Here is a 19608-nt window from a genome sequence, read left to right on the forward strand (position 1 = left end):
GAATGGAGGTCTATCTCTTGGCGCAAGGTTATGAAGTATGGGACACTGTTCAAAATGGCTTTACACCAATCACAAATGGACAAGGTAAGAAGAATTTGGTAAATGATGCAAAAGAAAAGAATATTATTATCAGTGGACTTATTGAATCTACTTATCATAAGGTGTTGTGTTGTAAAACCGCCAAAAATGTATGGGACAAGCTTGAGAATATATATGCAGGTCACTTAAATGTCAAAGAAGCAAAGCTTCAAATCTACAGAGCAAAATTTGAGCAACTCAGAATGAAAGAAGATGACAACATTGCTACATACTTCTAACACGTTGATGAAATAACTAACATTCTGGAAGGAAGTGAAGAAGGGAAACACTGTCCAAAACTATGCCAACAACTCAAGGGCGTTGGAAGAACTCATCAACAATCAACGATCTTACAACGACAGAACTGGCCTCGATTACAAAGAAGAAGAAGCAGGACCTTCTACAACAAAATACAATGAAACTATGAGATCTGACAGGCATGTAGACTTCATTGGACAATATTCACAAGAATAGCCTTGGAAGACAATTCCCCAATGAAGATTTCCATCCAGGTACTAACATATTTTTCATGGCTATTGTTATTCATGTGGAAAATTTGGTCATAAATCTGTAGAATGTCGCACGTACCCTAGAAACCAATACAATTCCAGGAGATCTGTCAAATATAAACCTCCCAGGGCTCAACGAAACATCAATATATTTGAACATTTAAGGAATAATATTGAATGTTACAAATGTCGAAACTTTGGGCACATACCCAGAGACTGCAGAGTTGAAAATCCTCCACAAGAATTTTCGAAGTCACAAAATGAACAAACATGGAAGAAGAAGAAGATTGATAATTGTGCTCTCGCTCTCAAGGCTAAAAAAAACAAAGATGTGTGGTATGTTGATAGCGGTTTCTCAATGCATATGACTGGAGATAGAAAGAAATTTGTATGTCTGAAAGAGAAGAAGGATGGAACCATGTCCTTTGGAAATGATGGATCTTCAAATGTTATAAGATCAGGTACCGTCAGTCTCAAAAGCAAATATGCGCTAGCCAAGAATGTTCTATTGGTTGAAAACATGAATCACAATTTGCTCAGTCTTGGACAAATGTGTGATCAAGGACACACAATGCTATTCAACTCCACAAAATGTGAAATCAGGAAAGGTAGGTATGGTAAAATTGTGGCTACAACAAGTCGAGCTCCAAACGACATATATGTTTTGGATGAAGCAACTAAAGCATGTCTACTTGCTAAAGAAGATGAAATCTCGTTATGGCACAAACGAATGGGTCACATAAACTTTGACAATCTTGTCAGGATAAGCAAAAAGGAAGTAGTACGATAAGTGCCGAAAATCTCAAAACCTTCCAACACACTATGTGAGGCCTGTCGGCACGACAAACAGACAAAATTTGGATTTAAAACAAAAGAACACTTTGCATCACATCCATTGGAATTGATACATACTGATCTATGTGGTCATATGAGAAAAAAAGGCTTAGATGGAGAATTATATTTCATGTTAATGATAGATGATTATACCAGGATGATAGCCGTCAGTGTCCTAAAGAAAAAATTTGAAGCATTTGAGTGCTTTAAGATCTACAAGGAGTTGGTCAAAAATGAAACTGATTTGAAAATAAAGTGTCTAAGATCAGAGAATGGCGGAGAATTCACTTCCAAATTATTTTAGCAATACTGTGACAAAAATGGAATAAAAAGACAATTTTCAACAACACGAACACCTCAGCAAAATGGAGTTACTGAAAGAAAGAACATAACCATATAGGAAATGGGTAGAACAATGCTGAAGGAATCAAATTTGGATGAAAAATTCTGGGTTCAAGCAATTTATGCAACCGTTTTCATTATCAACGGAAGTCTTCTCAGAAATAATTGCAACAAGACCCCATATGAATTATGGAAAGGAAAACCGGCTAATGTAAAATATTTCAGAATCTTCGGAAGCAAATGTTATATCAAAAGAGAAGATCAAAATTTGGGTAAGTTTGAATCACGTGTTGACGAAGGTATCTTTGTTGGTTACTCACAAAAAAGAAAGGCCTATAAATGCTATAATCTAAGACGAAAACAGATAGTGAAGAGCATAAATGTTACATTTGACAAAGATGGTGTTATAACAAATAATGATGAGGATCTACAATCTTTGAAACTTGAGACAAAGAATGAAAAAGGTACGAAGAAAATTCTAGAACAAAAAGCAACTGTCAACCAAGAAGAAGTAAATAATGATCAACAAGATATACAGGAAGAACAACAAGAAGCTCCTCCAAAGAGAACAAAAAGAATGGATTCAAAAGAACCATCCATCAAATCAAATCATTGGTGACATAAATGAAGGAATTGAAACAAGAAAAGGTTGATAGCTTCGTTCACCACAACAAGCTCACATTGCTTTTCTAGCAACCTTTGAGCCTAGTAGTTTTGAGGAAGCCACCCAAAATGAACATTGGGTAGCAACTATGAATGAATAATTGGATCAAATCAATAAGAATAACACCCGGGAATTAGTTCCACGACCAAAAGATAAAAATGTCATTGGGACTAAATGGGTGTTCAGGAACAAATTGAATGAAGATGGACAGGTTACCAGAAACAAAGCAAGATTGGTTTGTAAAGGCTATGCACAAGTGGAAGGAATTGATTTCGACGAAACATTTACACCATTTGCTAGAATGAAAGCCATCCAAATGTTTCTCAAATATGCATGTTCAAGAAAAATAAAAGTTTACCAAATGGATGTTAAGTCAGCATTTCTGAATGGCGAATTAGAAGAATAAGTTTACATCGAACAACCTGAAGGTTTTCTACTATCAGAAAAAGAAGACTATGTTTGTAGGTTAAAGAAGGCTCTGTATGGTATCAAGCAGGCTCCCAGAGCATGGTATGCTCGTCTTGATGGATATCTACGTCAACAAGGGTTCAAGAAAGGCACTGCTGGTAGCAATATTTAGGTACGAATCAATAAAGATAATTTAACAATCGTTGAGGTATATGTGGATGATATAATATTTGGTAGCAATGATGATCGACTAAGTAAGAACTTTGATACAAAGATGCAAAGTGAGTTTGAGATGTCTTTACTTGGTGAGTTGACATACTTCTTAGGGCTTCAAATATCGCAACGAGAGAAAGGAATATTTATATGTCAAGCCAAGTACATCAAGGAAATGCTCAAGAAATTCAAAATGGAAGATTGCAAACTCGTCCTTACTCCGATGGTAATAGGTTGCAAATTGAGCATAGATAACTCATCTAAAGATGTGGATCAAAGGTTGTACAGATCTATGATTGGTAGTCTTCTATATGTAACAGCCTCCCAACCAGATGTTATGCAAGCAGTTGGACAAGTAGCAAGATTCCGAGCAGCACCAAAAGAATCACATATTATTGCCGACAAAAGAATTCTTCGACATCTATAGGGCACAACAGAATATGGCTTGTGGTATCCCAAGGGCAACAATCTCATTATTCAAGTCTTTATAGATGCAGATTGGGCAAGAAGCGTTGATGATCGTAGGAGTACTAGTGGAGCAAATTCTATCTAGGTGGTTGTCTCATATCATGGTTGAGCCGAATACATTGCAGCGGCAACTTGTTGTACTCAAGTCCTTTGGATGAAACAAAATTTGCAAGATATTCAAGTACAATTTAGTGAGCCTATTCCCATCTTTTGTGATAACACCAGTGCCATCAGCATCTCCAAGAATCCTGTCATGCATTAAAAAACAAAACACATTTCGATCAAATATCTTTTTTCTAGAGAACAAGTCGCTAAAAATAAGATCAAACTTGAGTATGTTGGTACAAAAGAACAAATCACTGATATCTTCACTAAACCTTTACCTCGTGAAGCATTTGAATATCTTCGTCAGAAGCTTGGGATTCTCCCAAGTTCTAATTAGATTTTCCTTATTCAGAAAATAAAGGGGAAGTGGAAGTGTGTACAGGTTCGCAGGATGGTTGTGTGTCAGGGGGAGTTACCCTTTTCCATTGATGTCAAAGGGGGAGATTGTTGATCTAAAGATGATTTGAGGTTGTCATTGGTGTCAACCCAAGCAGCACCAAGGATGACCCTGAACTTCCTTGGCACATTGGGCATCACCATTGATGGTTTCTCGTCTCATAACCATTATAGAAATACTCTACTCAAAAATATCTTTCTATCGGTATATAGCTCTCCTCATAATTCCTCATGGTTTGTAAGTTATTCAAGATTGAAGTTAGTAACCCCAATTAGTGGGCTAAAACCTTATGGGGTTGTGGCATGGAATTTATCATTTATTTTGGTCATTGAATAATCGATAAGTAATAATATTTTAAGCTCCTAAAATCCCTCCAACATTCTCTATAGAAGCCCCTCTCAACTCTATATAAAGAAATCTCATATATCCTCCAAAAGTAGCGATTGTGGGATTTTCGCTATAAATTTATTTATGTGAAGTCTCAAATGTTGAAATTAAAACCCATTTGATTCGCAAGAACGTCGTGATAGAATTTCAGATCTTGGTTCACTATATTTTCAAAGATATGACCTATGGAAGTTAGGGTTTTGCAGGCTGTCGAATTTCATCTCAAGAAGTGACCTTGGGAAAATCGTCATAACTTTCTCTCTGAGAAGAGGATTGGAATTCTGTAAAAAGTGGTGGATAGTGCACGGATTGTAGTTTTCTGTATATCAATTTCAGAGCTGAAGGAGGAAACAATGACACGTGGCACGTCGTACAAGTTTGCTCTACTGAACTAATCCATAATTAGGTCATTGTGAGAGATTGGGCATAACTTTGCCTTGAAGAGTCCAAATCGGGTCAGACTTGTGGCATTGGAAAGAAGACTCAGAGGGCTTCTATAGGACCGAAGATCACATGTTGGGGATCTGAAATTGCATAGATACATCAGATTAAATATCATGCTCCTAGAAGGAAAGAAAAACTAGATCAAGTGTTGTCAAGGGGTGCAAAGGACCAGACTTTCTAGGGCAGCAAAGAGCAAGGTGCAACAAAATGATGCAGCAGAGGTAAGCTATAGGTAAGTATCTTCTGTATATGCATGTTCATCTCTTAATTGCATTAGGTTCTTTGTATTCTAATTTGTTGTTTTTGTTTAGCACTGACATATGCTCTACAAGATGAGGTAAGTTTTGCTATTATCATGTCATGGGTATTTCCTTGAAGACTTTTTGCAGGTATTATATATTCATCAAGAGAAGACTCAATGCATAATCTAATGTTCTGAAGAATGAGAAAGGGTAGCATGACAAGAGCAACAATCAAGGTGCAAAACAACAACAAGAAGTTCACCACATGAAGTTTTCAAGTGGGTAGCACTGCATATAGACATTGTAAAAGTATCATTGTACAGAGTCATTGTAAAAGCATCTTTGTAAAAGTTGTACAAGTGTCTATCTGCCAAGAGTTGAAGAGGTAGTGTCGGGAGGTCTAGGATCATCATTAGGTAGTTGTGTCATAGTTGGGGTTATGATCTAGTGTGCCTTCTTCTTCTGCATCATTCTATATCATTGTAAAGTGGACCATTTTCCTTGGTACGGGAGTCCATTCTTCTTTTATTCTTCTATAGGGTGGTAGGGTGATGCTAGGTTGGTGCATGAAGTCACCAACAGGTTCAAGCCTGTGAAAAATTCAGGGTGCTAGGGTGGTGTTAGGGTGAGTTGTAGCTCATTGGGTGTTGGGGCATCCGTTCAGTTGACTACTGAAGAATCTTGGGCGTTGGAGCATCCATCCAGTGGGAGTTGGAGAATAATGCTTTTCTAGATTCACGGAAGGTGGAGCTTTCTTTTCAATTGGAGTTGAATATTAAAGAATTATTAGAAAAGAGTTTAGTTGGTTTTTGTCCTGGAGGGGGTTTCCACCTTAAAAACTGTGTGCATTTGTGTTCCTTTTGTTTACTGTTGTCATTATAGAAACACTGATAATAATTGAAGATTAACTAATGCCCTGAAAGATTAATAATAATACTAATTGAAAGGAATACTGATTCACCCCCCCAGTGTTTCCAACAGAAGGCCTTGCGTTGCTCCCAGAAATTACATAGAGCTTGCTTCACACTGGCCTTCCGGAGTATGCTCTGCACAATTCTGAGAGGCAGTGCCTCAGTTGGCCCCCAGAATTGCGCAATGCAATTTTCCCGGGTTGCAGTCACGCTGATTGAAATTGCGCATTGCACACTTTCAGTTCTCAGCGGGCCAAACTGGACTATGTTATGTGCAGTTTCAGCAGTTAGTCAGTTGATTGGCAATCCGGACTGTGCTCTGCGCAGTTCTGGCAGTCAGTCTCCCAGCGTCCTAGTGAAAATTGCACAAATCTTCCAGTCAGTCACTTGGGTGTGTTAGTGTTGCTCTGTCTCCAGGTATCACAAGTGTTCATTAGTCTCTTAGAAGTACAGGTACAATGGCTTCCAAGAGTGCAGGGTCAAAGGACACCATTGAGAGCGCAACTAGAGATATGGTTGAGCAAATGTGTATGAGCTTGCCCATCTATGAAGACACTAAGCTTTTCGTAGACAAGGATATCAAGATCAAATGGCAGGACATCAATGCCATATTCTTAGGCACCTTTGAGGAGAATTTGGGAGACCGCAGAGTCTATGTCAACATACACAAGTCTGGCTTGTACCGAATTGCATGCAGGTATCCCGCATTTCCATGCGCGGACATGATCCACTAGATTGTCTCGCATACTAATCAAGAGACAATGGTGTTGAGTGGTGTCAGTGGAACGAAACTTGCTACCTTCATGGAAGAGGGCTTTAAGGTGATGTATCACTTGCCACAACCGATGATCACAATGGATGCTTTTAAGGTGATGTATCACTTGCCACTACCGGTGATCACAATGGATGCACCCTTCACCAGGCCCAGAAACAGTGCAAACTCAAGAGACATCTTGAAGAGATGGATGAAAGAGCCATCTAAGTTAGGGACAACACCCAATCAGGTATACAAGACGAATATACTGCGAAATATTTATCAGTTCTTGGTCATCTTCGCATGCTTCTTATACGGCTAGGAGAGTACAAAGACCTTCCCGCAGAGTTGGGTGATTGTGTTGGATCAGCTGGGGAACAAAGGAAGACCTTTCAATTGATCTGACATGTTGGCTCTCCAGCTGAAGGGACAAGTAATAGATGCCCGACATTTGCCCAAAGGTCAGCAAGCAAAGTTATTCATGTCTGCTTACATACTTGATGCAATCCGTGCCCGTTAGTAGTTCCCTGGCTTGGGTTCGGCATGGAAACCTTCAGAAACCTCTGTGCACACCTATTGCAGGTTGTTCTTCGAATGTAGCTTCCATGGAGTTATAATACAATTATCAGACCACTTCATCACCCCGGTGTACAAGATGATCTTTGAGCAGGATCCGTCTTACATGTCACAGGTAGCGATGGAGGCATTGGTAAACATAGCAGATTGGTATGCTTCATGATGCAGGGTTACCCCCACTTATACCTACAGTATGCATGTAAAATGCATCCTCACATTTGTCCCAGGTATTTAAATCTCAAAGGAGTTAAATCTTCAACCATCAATGGTAAAGGCCCTATTCATTAGTTCCTTTATATCGAAACTCAATCACCCTGCTTAAACCTCCTATTGGGACTATTTACCTCCTCATAACCTTCATTATCCCTTTTATTAAAGCCTTCCTCAAATCTCTCTTAGCGGGACTGTTAAAACCCTTCGTAACCTTTATACAACCCTTTAAGCCTGCATATATATAACCTTTTCCTTTGTTAACCTTGGTAAATATATATTTATCATCTAAAAGCTTCTATCAACACTCTTTTCCTTTACAAACCATTTACAAAGGAAAAACCCCGCAAACATACCTTTTTCCTTTGTACGACCTTTGCACATTTTCCGAGATTAACTTTATCGTAATCAGGGTATCGCTTTTCCTCGGCACACAACATACTCCTTTTGCTTCCCTGATATGTGATTATATCATTTTCCGGAATACAGTGGAAAACAAAGGAAAACCTGCTTCGAACCCTTGAGCCGGACTTCAAAAGTTATAAGCCCGTGTTCACAAATATCGTCGGGTCTGCCCCTTCCAAGCCTTCTGTTACGCTACTCCGATCTCTGCCTTCTCTGATCGCCTATACCTTTTACCTCTGATTGCCGACACCACCGATTTCCGTTTCTCCTCTATCGACACATTTATTCATCGCAATATAGCAAGTCGGTGCTTCAACATTCCACCGTCCCTTGACCTCTGTCCAAGGCAATTTGCGATTAAATCTTGGCTGTTGATTTGGTGCTTGATCCAATGGTCGTGATCCTTCCTCGTTCCAAGAGTCGCTTGACGATACTCCGCCATAGATCTACACTTAGTAGATCCAACGAGCGACGATGACTTCGGATAAACAACAGGTATGGGGTTTAACTGCCTGATAATGCTGTTTCCCCTCACTCCTCCGCTGCTACATGGCGTGATATGTATGGAATCGGGCGATCAACACTCAATACCACTTATGGTTTCTTCGCCACCTGAAATACCATTTCGCTTATAAACTAGCCTTTTAACTAGTTATCTCCCACGCTCTCCTCTTATGCGATGACCGTTGATATTTGAGATGTAACGGTTCATATGCACCGATACTTCACTTCTCCACTCATCTGTTTACTTATGTTTTACGCTATTTTTTCAATTTCCCTTTGTGGTTTGGGTTTCTTCAAAGGTTCTGGGTCTTCTGCTATTTCACTGCGTACTCTTCCTGAGCTTGTCTTCTGCAAATACTTACATTGCCTACTCTTCAGAGCTTCACTTTGATCATCCAAGTGGATTCAGTGATTCCTTACGATTCCTTAGAATCGTTCTTCTCCTCTGCGTATTTCTTCAGAACTTTGCCTGCAACCTATGTTACAGAACCTACGAATTTAAGCATAATCAATCATTACACACTTATTTCCCACATTTACACAGTACCAAAATGGACCTCTGTATATAAATATGAACAATTGATTACATTCGAGACTCTATGTCTCTCACAAGCCTGATCTTCGATATCAATGGCCTCCCCTCTCTACTCTGCCCGTAGGCTTACATTTATATCAGAAAGGTTCTTTGAACTAATTCTGGGTCGACTCCTAAATCTACTGAACTGACTCCTAGATGTCCTCTATCCTCTATGTCCACTTATAATCTCCATTTAATTCCTAAGACCTCTCTCTCTCATTTCCCGAATCATGGAACTGTTTTAAGAGTCCTAATTGAATTTTTACTCTTTTGTCTTTATTAACCACTCATGGTCTCATTTATTCGATAGCATTTACAAACATCTCACAATATCTAATTAAATCACTTAAAAGCCTAAATATTACATTAATTCATCACTTAGGAATCCAACTTCCTTAAAATACATGACCCCCTATGTCTACTTAATTACAATGATTTTCTCTTGGGTTGAATGCTCCTGCATCAGACTCCCAAAGTAGAAAATATTCATGATCTCCTGATCATGTGTCTTCTGATCTTTGTCTTCCTGGATCCAATACTTTGTTTTGTAACTTCTCAAATGCTTTGCTCCATTGTTGATGTTGCATGTCTGTTGTCTTCTGTTTCATCTTCCTTTCCTTGTCAATCAGGTTCAAGTTTTGATTGATCATCCTTCCTGCTGCTATCATTTTCCTCCCTATGGCTTGTTTCATCATCAGCTGCCACAATTCTTCAATTTATTTTTCCAGCACATATTTGGGCTAGTCCGTACTTTGCCACTTACTTCTTCCTCTTTCTCTTTGCTTCAGGTTGTTGCTGCCGTCCACTAATTCTTCAAACTGCTGCTGGTTACTTCCACTTTGTAGCTATTGGTTTACTTTTTCTTTGCTTACTATGATGATTGCCTCCCTTTCATCCTTACCCTCTTTCATGATTGTTCCTGTCTGTACTGAATCATGACTTTTCAACATTCTCTCTAGCAATTGAGCATCTCTGTTCCATGGATTAAATTCTTCCACATAATCCTTTTCTTCATCTTTATTTGGCTACTCATCTGCGCCAAATTTCCTCCAACATCTGCAACTAAACCTGCACTCACAAGACACTTTTTAAAATAAAAAACATAAGGCTTCTGTGCCTTATCTTCCATTGGCAACAATTCAGTTTGCTGCTTTCTTGCTTTCTCCTTTGTCAGCTCATTAGTATGCTGTGTTGAATTCTCAAAAGAATTCATGAGACTGTCAAGTAGTCTTTCCCCCACAACATCTCCTCTAATGATGTCTTCCTGCTCTTGTCCACTGTAGTGAACTCCTTCTGCAATCACACTATCATACTCTGAATTTTCCAGCAAATATTCCAGCAATGCAATTTCTCTCTGACACTTTGCAAGTACTTCATCATCACTTATGATTCTTGCATTTATATACACATTATTAATTTGAAAATCACAAGGTTCAATAGTCTCAACTGTTGCTTCACATATCAGCTCTTCAGAGTGAATTTCATCTCCTTCTTTCACAAGAGATTGTTCCTGTGTTGTCACAATTTCAAGTATCAATGCATTATCAAATTCTTTCTGTTGCAATAAATCACTGCTTCTCTCATTTAAGAGATATTCTCCATCCTCCTTTACTCCAGAGTTTTTATCTTCTGAAAGATACTTCTCCATACTTTTGACAGTTTCAAAAGATTGCTCATCCTCTGCAAAACACTCTTTTGTTTGTGTTCTTCCTCTCAAGGTTAAATCCTTTGCATGGGTTTCTTCATTCTTAATGTCTTTCAGTAGATGTCATTCATTTTTACTGATTGTATCAACAACTTCCACGACTATTTCCATTGTGCCTATCATCATGGTGAATTGATGATCCTTTACTATGTTTTCAGCTAACATAGTCTCTTCTTCAAGTTTGCCTTTAATCTCTTGCTGTTTACCTTCTCCAAGAGCTATCCTTGTCTCACCATTTACATTAATATTCTCCTGCATTTGTTTTTCATCAATAACATTAATCAAACTCATTTGATTACCTTTCTGAGACAATATTCCTTCATTCTTCATCAGAATAAGATCCTGATTCCTCATCTCTATGACAGCTTCTATAGACTCATCCATAGACTTTTTCTTCTGTATGCAGTCAAATTCTTCTTCTTTTGAGAAGTTTTCTTTGTCACCTTTTACTTCTAGATCTTCATCTACTCTGAAGATATCTTCAAAAGGTTTCTTTTCTTCTGCAATACCTGCCATCATACACAAACTATCAGTTTTAAAAACATAAGACCTTGTGGTCTCACTTGATGCTTCAACCATCATATCTCCTTGCTGTTCCAAGTTCTCTTTATGACTCAGAAATTATTTGATGGTCTCCTCTTCAATCTCCTCAAGCCCTTCACTTGGTTTCTTGATATCTTTCCCCAACTGTATATGAGACCTATCTATCTCATCTTCTTCCAGAACAGAATTTAGATTCTGCTTGTCTTCTTCCTCCTTTATGACAATATTAGCAAATTGTCCTTCACATGTTTCACCTACAAACATACACAAATTGTCAGATTTAAAATCATCAGAGCTTTTGGTCTCACTTGAAGTTTGAGTCTTCAAGTCTTCATCTTTAGTTTCTCCCGGAATTTCTCCCTATTTTGGTTCACAAATGGACTCTTCAATTTCTAACTCAACTTCCTTGACTTTTTCCCTCAGCCACTTTACTTGCTTTTGCTGTAGCCTTCTCTGCATCTCATGCCACTCCTTTGGCTTATTCCTTAATACCCAACCTTGTCCCTGGTTTTCCTATAGTACTCTCCTTAATGCATCGAGTTGTTCTTTTAACTCTGTAATCTCTTTGTCAATCTCCTCTTGACTCATCCTCTTGCCATTTGCCTTAGCATCCTTTTTGTTCATCTTTCTTCTGCTCTGGTCTTCCTCAGAACCTCTGCTATGAGTATCAATAGCCATCTTCTTCTCCTCTATCTTCTTGAGCTCCTCACTCACTCACTATGAGCTGCATTAAAGCCTCTGTAACAACAAGTCCTCCTTGTTGTAACTTACTTCACCAAACTTTCCTCTGTACTTGGTCTTTTGGCAAGCCCTTAGTTTTCTGTCTCTGGAACCTTCTTTGAGCACTTCTCTCTGCTCCTTCTAGGCTTTAACTCATCTGCATCTCAAGAACACAACTGTCTTCTTGTATTTCAATCACAATGAAATACTTGGTTCTGACCACCTCTTCTTTCACTTAGAAAGTATTATCAGGTTCTTTCATTACCTTGGTAATTCTACCCACATCATTTGTGGAATTACCTTTGTGAGCTGCAATAATACATTTGTGTTATAGCTCCAAATCTCACTCTTATGGTTTGTGATGCTGCACTTATGGCCTAGGGCAACCCCTCCTTCCAGACCTGGTCCAAAAATTTAAAAAACAGTGTTTTATTCCCTATACGCGACTTTGCCCTGTGTTAAACGCGTGTACACGCGGGTCTGTCATACCCAACCCGCGTGTATCTATTAAAACACTTAAAAAAAATATAATTTCCTCTTTTTCGGGCGGCGATCGCGGGTTTACCTGCTGGATCACCTGTTAGTGCCCGTGGCCCAACTGTTCCCAACCAACTCCTAACTAAAAAACTACTTTGGAGAGGGTATAAAAAGACATCAAAGGGAAGGCCAAGGAGAGAGAGAAAGGAGAGCAAGATTATTATGCTGAGATTTTTCCCTTAGACCAGGTCTGAAGTCCTTGGTGCATTCTGCACTTCCCCCATCTTGCATAGGAAACCCTTGTTTCCATGTGTATTGGTGATCATTCATCCTTGACATCATCATTGAGTAAGACTTGGAAGGAGCTCTTGTTGGAGGCTGGAGGCTGGAACGAATCCGGGAGGAAGCTTGCTTGGAGCCTGCTGAAGGTGTTCAGGTGATATCTTTCCGATATATGTACTTTATTTGCCTTTATATATAAAGAAACACGTCTTTGTTCCCGAATAATCTTTCTTTATGCTTATGAGATTCTTGTGTTGAATTCTTATGAAAGTGGTTACTTAAAGATTTTTTTATAACTAACTTTATAGCATGAAGATGATTTATACATAAACTTCTATACATGTACTGTTGTGTTCTTTGATTTGTTTGTCTTGCAGGTCAAAGAAAGAAGAAGGGAACTCCAAGAAGGGTTTGCACCCTAACGGTCTTCTCGAACGTAGGACCATAGGTATGTGCCCTAAACCTTAGAATTTGCTTAAAAGTAAAGATGATGGCTGTGTGTGTGTGTTTCTTTAAATAAGCAATTTTCAGTCTGGTAGAGTCTTAGCCCAAAGGACCCTAGGGGTACTTTCCCTTCAACCAGAATTGGCGACTCCGCTGGGGACAACACTCTTGTTGTTCCTAGTTTGGGTAGTCCTCAAGCCAATCAAGGCTCAGTCCCTCTGTTTGTTGGTTCTGACTGTCTGATATTTTCTTGAACTCCAAGCTTTTCCAGTTTTTCAGTTTGTGTTTTTTTATTTTTCTTGAAAGACTTCAGATACGCACTTTTTCTGGATTACAGAAGCGTATATACGCAAGTTGCACTAAGTAAACCCGCGTATACGCAGGTTTCCTTAGTTACAGTCGCGTATACACACATTCTGCAAATAATTGCAGGCGCGTATATCACATAATTTTCAAGATTTATAATTTTTCTTTTGCTGAATGTCTGTCTGGTGGTTTGGGTCAGTTTAAAACAGTCAATTCCCAGTGACAGTTCTCTGTTTAACAGGGGGCATCTTGTTTCGAACTCTCTCTAGTTATAAGGAGTGCTAGTCTTGTTTTTCGTTGATTGCAAGCGTCATTGATTTTTGACACACAAGATTTCTGTTTAAGAATCTTGATTGCTCTGTTTCGGCAGAGTGGGAAGATTGTCTTCAAATCTTTGTGTCCATTTTGTTTTCATGACATTTGTGTTTGCTTAACGAAATCATTTTTATGACTATTTACTCCTTTGTTTCGGGAAATTTGTTTGTTACCAGTTTCTTGAAACTTGTCTTTTGATATTTTGGACTTTCATTGCTGCTTTTGATTGTCAAAAGCGTTTTCAAACACATTTTATTTTTGTTGAGTTTTCATCATTTGAAAGGTGTCAATTCACAAAAGTGTTTGGTGGCGTGTTTATCAATCATTAGTGTCAGTATTTTTGAGAGTTTTCCTTTGAAAAAGACTTTTTTGTTTGATTGAAAGAAAATCTTTTGAAAGTTTTTGAGTTTCGCTTTCTTAAACTTGCTTCTCATTTGATTTCCTTTTTTGCGAAGTGAAAGTGCTTTGTCTTTTATCTTAAAACTTGTTTTTATTGTTTGGACGAAATGATTAATAACAAATCATCTTCTATCTAAGCATTTCAGTGGCAAGACAAAATTTGGTAAAGCAACAACTTTCCTTCTTTGTTTTTAGAGTAGTCTTTGAATCGTGCATCCACATTTAGTTCTTGCATTAGGGAAAGATTTGCATCTCTTTTTAGGCATATTTAGTTTTGTTAGTTTTTGTGAGTGTGGAGTCTGAAAAGAAAAAGGAAAAATTTTGTTTATATTACAAGTGTCTTCTGAACCTCGTAGAAATTGCTATTCATCGAAAACAAAAGTGCATATACATGTAGCTAAGTTTTATTAATTTCTTTTGCGTCCATAAAACACCACAAGTTTCACCTCCATCACCTTTGACTTAAAGAACATCCTAATAAAATCAAGCGCTTAATTAAAATCCACTAGAACTTTTTGTTTTAGTTATTACACCAACAAGTTTAGGATTTTAGGGCCTTGGATTAGGCGAGTGGAGAGTTAACTCTCCAAGGCCACACAAAACGTCAAACATAAGAGTCTGATTAAAGAGAGTAAATCCAATAGCGTTAGGAAGACCAGGAAAGCTCCGGATCTGGGAGTTAAGCACGAGGGTCTATGAAGACAGGAAAGAGAGATACCCCCTCTCCTACTTGTCCGAACTTACCTCACGACTGTTCCGCCTGGCTTCTGCGACGAGTTGGTACCCATAGTTGCCTCTCCTAGGGATCTGCATAGGTGGCTGCGGAGGGGAATCCCGTGGCACCTGAGGTCGACGTTGTATCACTCTCGACAGTACTTCCGGAGGGCACCCTTGCGAAGCTTGGGGGCTTGCACCGGCGCAGGCTGTTGTTAGGAGGTCAGCGTAACTTCCTCTGATACCTTCGCTGATAGGACTGGGCCCTCATCATCCCAGACTATCCTCGGAAGGCCCTTTGATTCACTTTCTCGTATTTTGGTGTCCGGTCTCAATCACCCGGAGCGGAAATACTTGAAAGTTGTTTGACTGGCTGTATCTTTAGGAACTTTATACTGTGTGCTCTGTGCTCCTAGTCGGCTTAGCTTTTAATTTTTTGAGTCTTTAGTTAGATCTTAACAAAAAATTCAAAGTGGCTGACCGGTCTCCAAGACGGTCTCGAAGACTTCGTGGTCTCTCGCCACCTAGTTTAGAGCCTTCTCCTAGAAGGCGCAGAGGGAATACTACCGGTGGGGTCCGTCCCACGCCGGTTGACGCATCGGGGATTGATCCTCCTCTCGGGGATATTAGCGGCCAAGCAAGGCCTGGTACTTTTGAACAAGAGAGGGACGCTCCAGTCTTTTCTCAAGTTCGCTTTCAAGCGGAGGATAACGTAGAGGTAGAAGAACTGTCAGAATCATTAGTGATTCCAAATTCTCCACTACCATCTAGTTACCCAGACGTATTGCAATACGTAGGGTCTCCATTATATAGACCAGCAAGTCCAGGTTACGCTACGCGCTTACCATTTATAATCACTACTGGAAGCATGGCTTCCACGAGCGCTGCAACTATGCAGACCCCAACATCGGTGCAAGGGGGAGGAACCATTTCCATCCCCTCCGCTTCCTTGTTCGGATCGTTTGCTAGCACATCTTTGGTTGGGTCTACCTCCATTCCGTCCACAAGTGGAAATGCCCAAACCAATACTTTTAGTACTGGTTCCTTCCTTTTTGGCACCCAATCACAGGGTATTCCGTCAGTTCCGTTCAGTGCCGCTACGTCCATGATGGGCGGATCGGCTTCATTTCAGGGTTTTCCTTTTGGAAGTGGTCATATTCCACATTCCAACCCAACGGTAGGATCCATGCCTTTTTCTTCAATAGGACAAAGCAGCAATCCTTTCCAAGGTTGGAATAACCCTGGGGTTAGTAACGCAGGAACTGCGAATCCATTCATTGGCCAACAAGGAAGTAGGCCGTATTCCACGGTTAGCATGTTTCAAAGTATTCCTCCCCTCGCTTCGGCGTGGAACCCATATCAGGGATTATCGACTCCTTACAATTCTTTAGGAGGAAACTTTGCAAGCTATGGAGCTTATACGGCAGGAGTTGGTCAAACTCCGAATTTTGCTGGACCACAAGGCTTGCCTTTTGGTTCAGCCGGTTCTATTGGTCACTTGGGGCAGCCTGGTGCCTCTCAAATCCCAGGACAATCTTTTCAGAACTTTGGGAGTTCTGCCCAGTCTGGGTGGAATCCCCTAGGTCCTCCTAGGCTTCCATTTCTGGCAACTTTAAACTTGCCAGATCTCACTAAGCTAACGAACGACCCTATCAGATACAATCCGGCCTGGCCTCCGGTCCCAACCAAACTCCCTTCGGACATCCCAAAATTCGAAGGGAAGAGTGGTGAAGATCCGGGCGATCATGTAACCACATTCCATTTGTGGTGCTCATCTAACTCCCTCATCGAAGATTCGGTTAGGTTGAGACTTTTTCAGCGCACCTTGACTGGTAATGCGGCTAAATGGTACATAGAGTTGCCAGGGGGCAGCTTTACATCGTTCGCAGACTTAGCTAATATCTTCTTGAATCACTTTCAGTTGCCTGTCCGCTATGATGCCGGAACTGAACTTCTGGCTACCTTTCGTCAGGATAAGGCAATCCACATTTCTGATCACATACAGGAATGGAGACGGAGAAAAAGGCTCATTAAAGCCGAAATCCCTCCGGAGTACCGTCTAGAGTGGTTTTTGAAGTCTTTGCAACCTGAGATCTCCAAGGATGTCTCCATGTCTGGGGTCTATTCTGAGGAGCAAGCCATTTTCAGGGCCCAACAATTACAACTGATCTACTCTCAGTCTGGGATCCTCCAAAAGTACTTGCCAGATGCTCCTGGATCTAAGGTTGATTTAGCTAAGCCAAAGCCAGGTCCTCACGCGGATGGTATCGTGGGGTCAGTAGACTCGACCACAGTGAACTTGTTGAATCAATTGCAGCAGTTGTCGTTACAGACTGCTCCTAACAACCAAGTCACAATGTCTAATCCTCCCGCTTCCCAAAATTCTTCCATTAACGCCGTCCAATCCGATAACCCCAAAGGAAATCAAAATTCCAATGGGAAAAAGAAAGGACGTGGTAAAAAGAAGAACTCGGATGGGAAGCCCGATGCAAATAAATCCGGCAACAACGCTGGTGGTGGTAAGGGTGAGTCGAGAAAGAAAGTTAAGTTTCCTTGCAAGTTATGCAGTGGGGACCATCTAACTCATCTTTGCCCTAGAATCGAAGACGCTCAGCGCTTGTTAGGACAGCAAGGGACTTCTAGTTCGCAAGCTGTGTTGACTAACCCGTTTCCCCAAGGGCAGCAACTTCTTGCTGGCGCAAATTCGAATCCTGGGACCTCCTCAGGGGGCAACCAAGAAGGGGAAAAAGCATCAAATGTTTTTATGATGGGTTCAAACGTTAACGTGACTACTCGGTCACGTGATTATGGTGAAGCCGAAACATCTAAGGATAAAACGGTTCCCGGAAGTAATGACCTTCATATTGAGCGACCTCCTGTTGAGACTGTACCTAGGATACCGAAAGGTTCCGCCAAACGCGCGACAATTAACCCCAATGCTAGAGCTGCTCAAAATTACTCCATTGTGGAGGATTTGGCTCAAAGCCCATGTGCTATGTCCGCTTTGGAAGTTCTCCAGTCGTGTCCGTCTCAGAGAAGTGCTTTACTCTCCGCCATTGGAGCAGTCGATCCAGCTAACTCTCTGGTGCTCTCTTTTGACATGTCAAATGTCAAGAAGAGACTCCCTCATCATATGGCTTTTCAGGTAAAGTCAACATACCGGAAAATCAATATTTTTCGCACCGTTATAGATGAAGGAGCTTCCACATGCGTCATGTCCATGTCATGTTGGAAGGCTATTGGTTCACCTTCGGCTGTTCCTTCACCAACCGTCTTAACTGCATTTGATGGCCATTCTCACAAGCCACATGGGATTATCCCGACCTTTCCTATATGTGTTGGAGGGAAGGTCGTTAATATCGAAGTTGAAGTCGTAGATGCTAACCTAGACTATAATCTCCTATTAGGAAGGAACTGGGTGTACGAGATGGAAGCCGTTGTTTCGACTCTGTTTCGTGTCATTTGCTTTCCTCATGAGGGGAAAATCGTTAAGGTTGATCAATTGGACTATGCTCCAATCGATCCTCAAGCAACCTCCGACTCTACTGTTCCTTTGGTGGATAACCCTCGCCCGCCGATTGAGAATTTAGGAGTAGGGATGTATTCCTCATTGATGGGTACGTTTGATCTTCCCTCTCCTTTTGCAAGAATCAATGCTATTTCATCATCCAAGGAATCTTCTCGAGAGGAGTTCTTCCGAACTCATCATTTTTCCGACCCTTGGACCTTGCCTTCACCTACGACCACATTAGTTGAAGGACAAGTTAATGGAATGGCGTTTCCTATATCTGCAGCTGAGCTTAGATATCAGGCTATCGTAGACTCTGCAGATAACCATTCTACTCCTTTTTCCGAAGAGGAGTTAGATGGTCATGTGGCCCCCGCTTGGAGCTTTGATTCTAACTCTGCCTTGGACTGCTTAGATTCGGTTCTACCTTCTGAAGAAGCAATCCTCGAAATTATGATGGGTATAGATCAACCTTGGGAAGACTTACACCATCGCTCATATTTTCTTCCTCCATTGCAGGAAGTAGAATCTAGATTCTCCGAGCTCGTTGGTAGTGATGTTTGTACGGTATCGAACCCTTTGGCTCCAACACACACACGTGCTGAAGGTAATATGTCGATAATCTCAAAAACGATACCTATAAACATCTCTAAGGATCCTAACATCATCGAGAATATCTTCATCGGAAGTGAGTGTTCCCCTGAAGAAATTCAAATTTACACCGACCTATTCAAGGAATATCGTGATGTATTTGCTTGGTCTTATGAGGAAATGCCCGACATTGATCCTTCTATAGTCCAACATGAGATCAAGACGTACGAAAACGCAAAACCGATTCGTCAAAGGCTTCGGCCGGTTAACCCTAGGAAAGCAGCGGCTATCAAAGCTGAGGTTGAGAAGCTGCTAAGGGCGGGTTTTATATACCCTGTTCCTCTTACGGATTGGGTTTCGAATCCAGTCCCTGTGGACAAAAAGCAAGGAACAATCCGCGTATGCATCGATTTTAGGGACTTAAACAAGGCTTGTCCAAAAGACAATTACCCCACGCCATTTATTGATCAAATTATTGACGAGTGTGCGGGTAATGAGATTTTCTCCTTTATGGATGGTTTCTCAGGTTATAATCAAATCTCTATTCGTCTTGAGGATCAGCATAAGACTGCCTTC

This window comes from Pinus tabuliformis, chromosome 7, assembly GCF_031772625.1.
Source record: "Pinus tabuliformis cultivar Carrire ecotype Pingquan chromosome 7, CPIR1, whole genome shotgun sequence".
In the NCBI taxonomy this organism is placed as follows: domain Eukaryota; kingdom Viridiplantae; phylum Streptophyta; class Pinopsida; order Pinales; family Pinaceae; genus Pinus; species Pinus tabuliformis.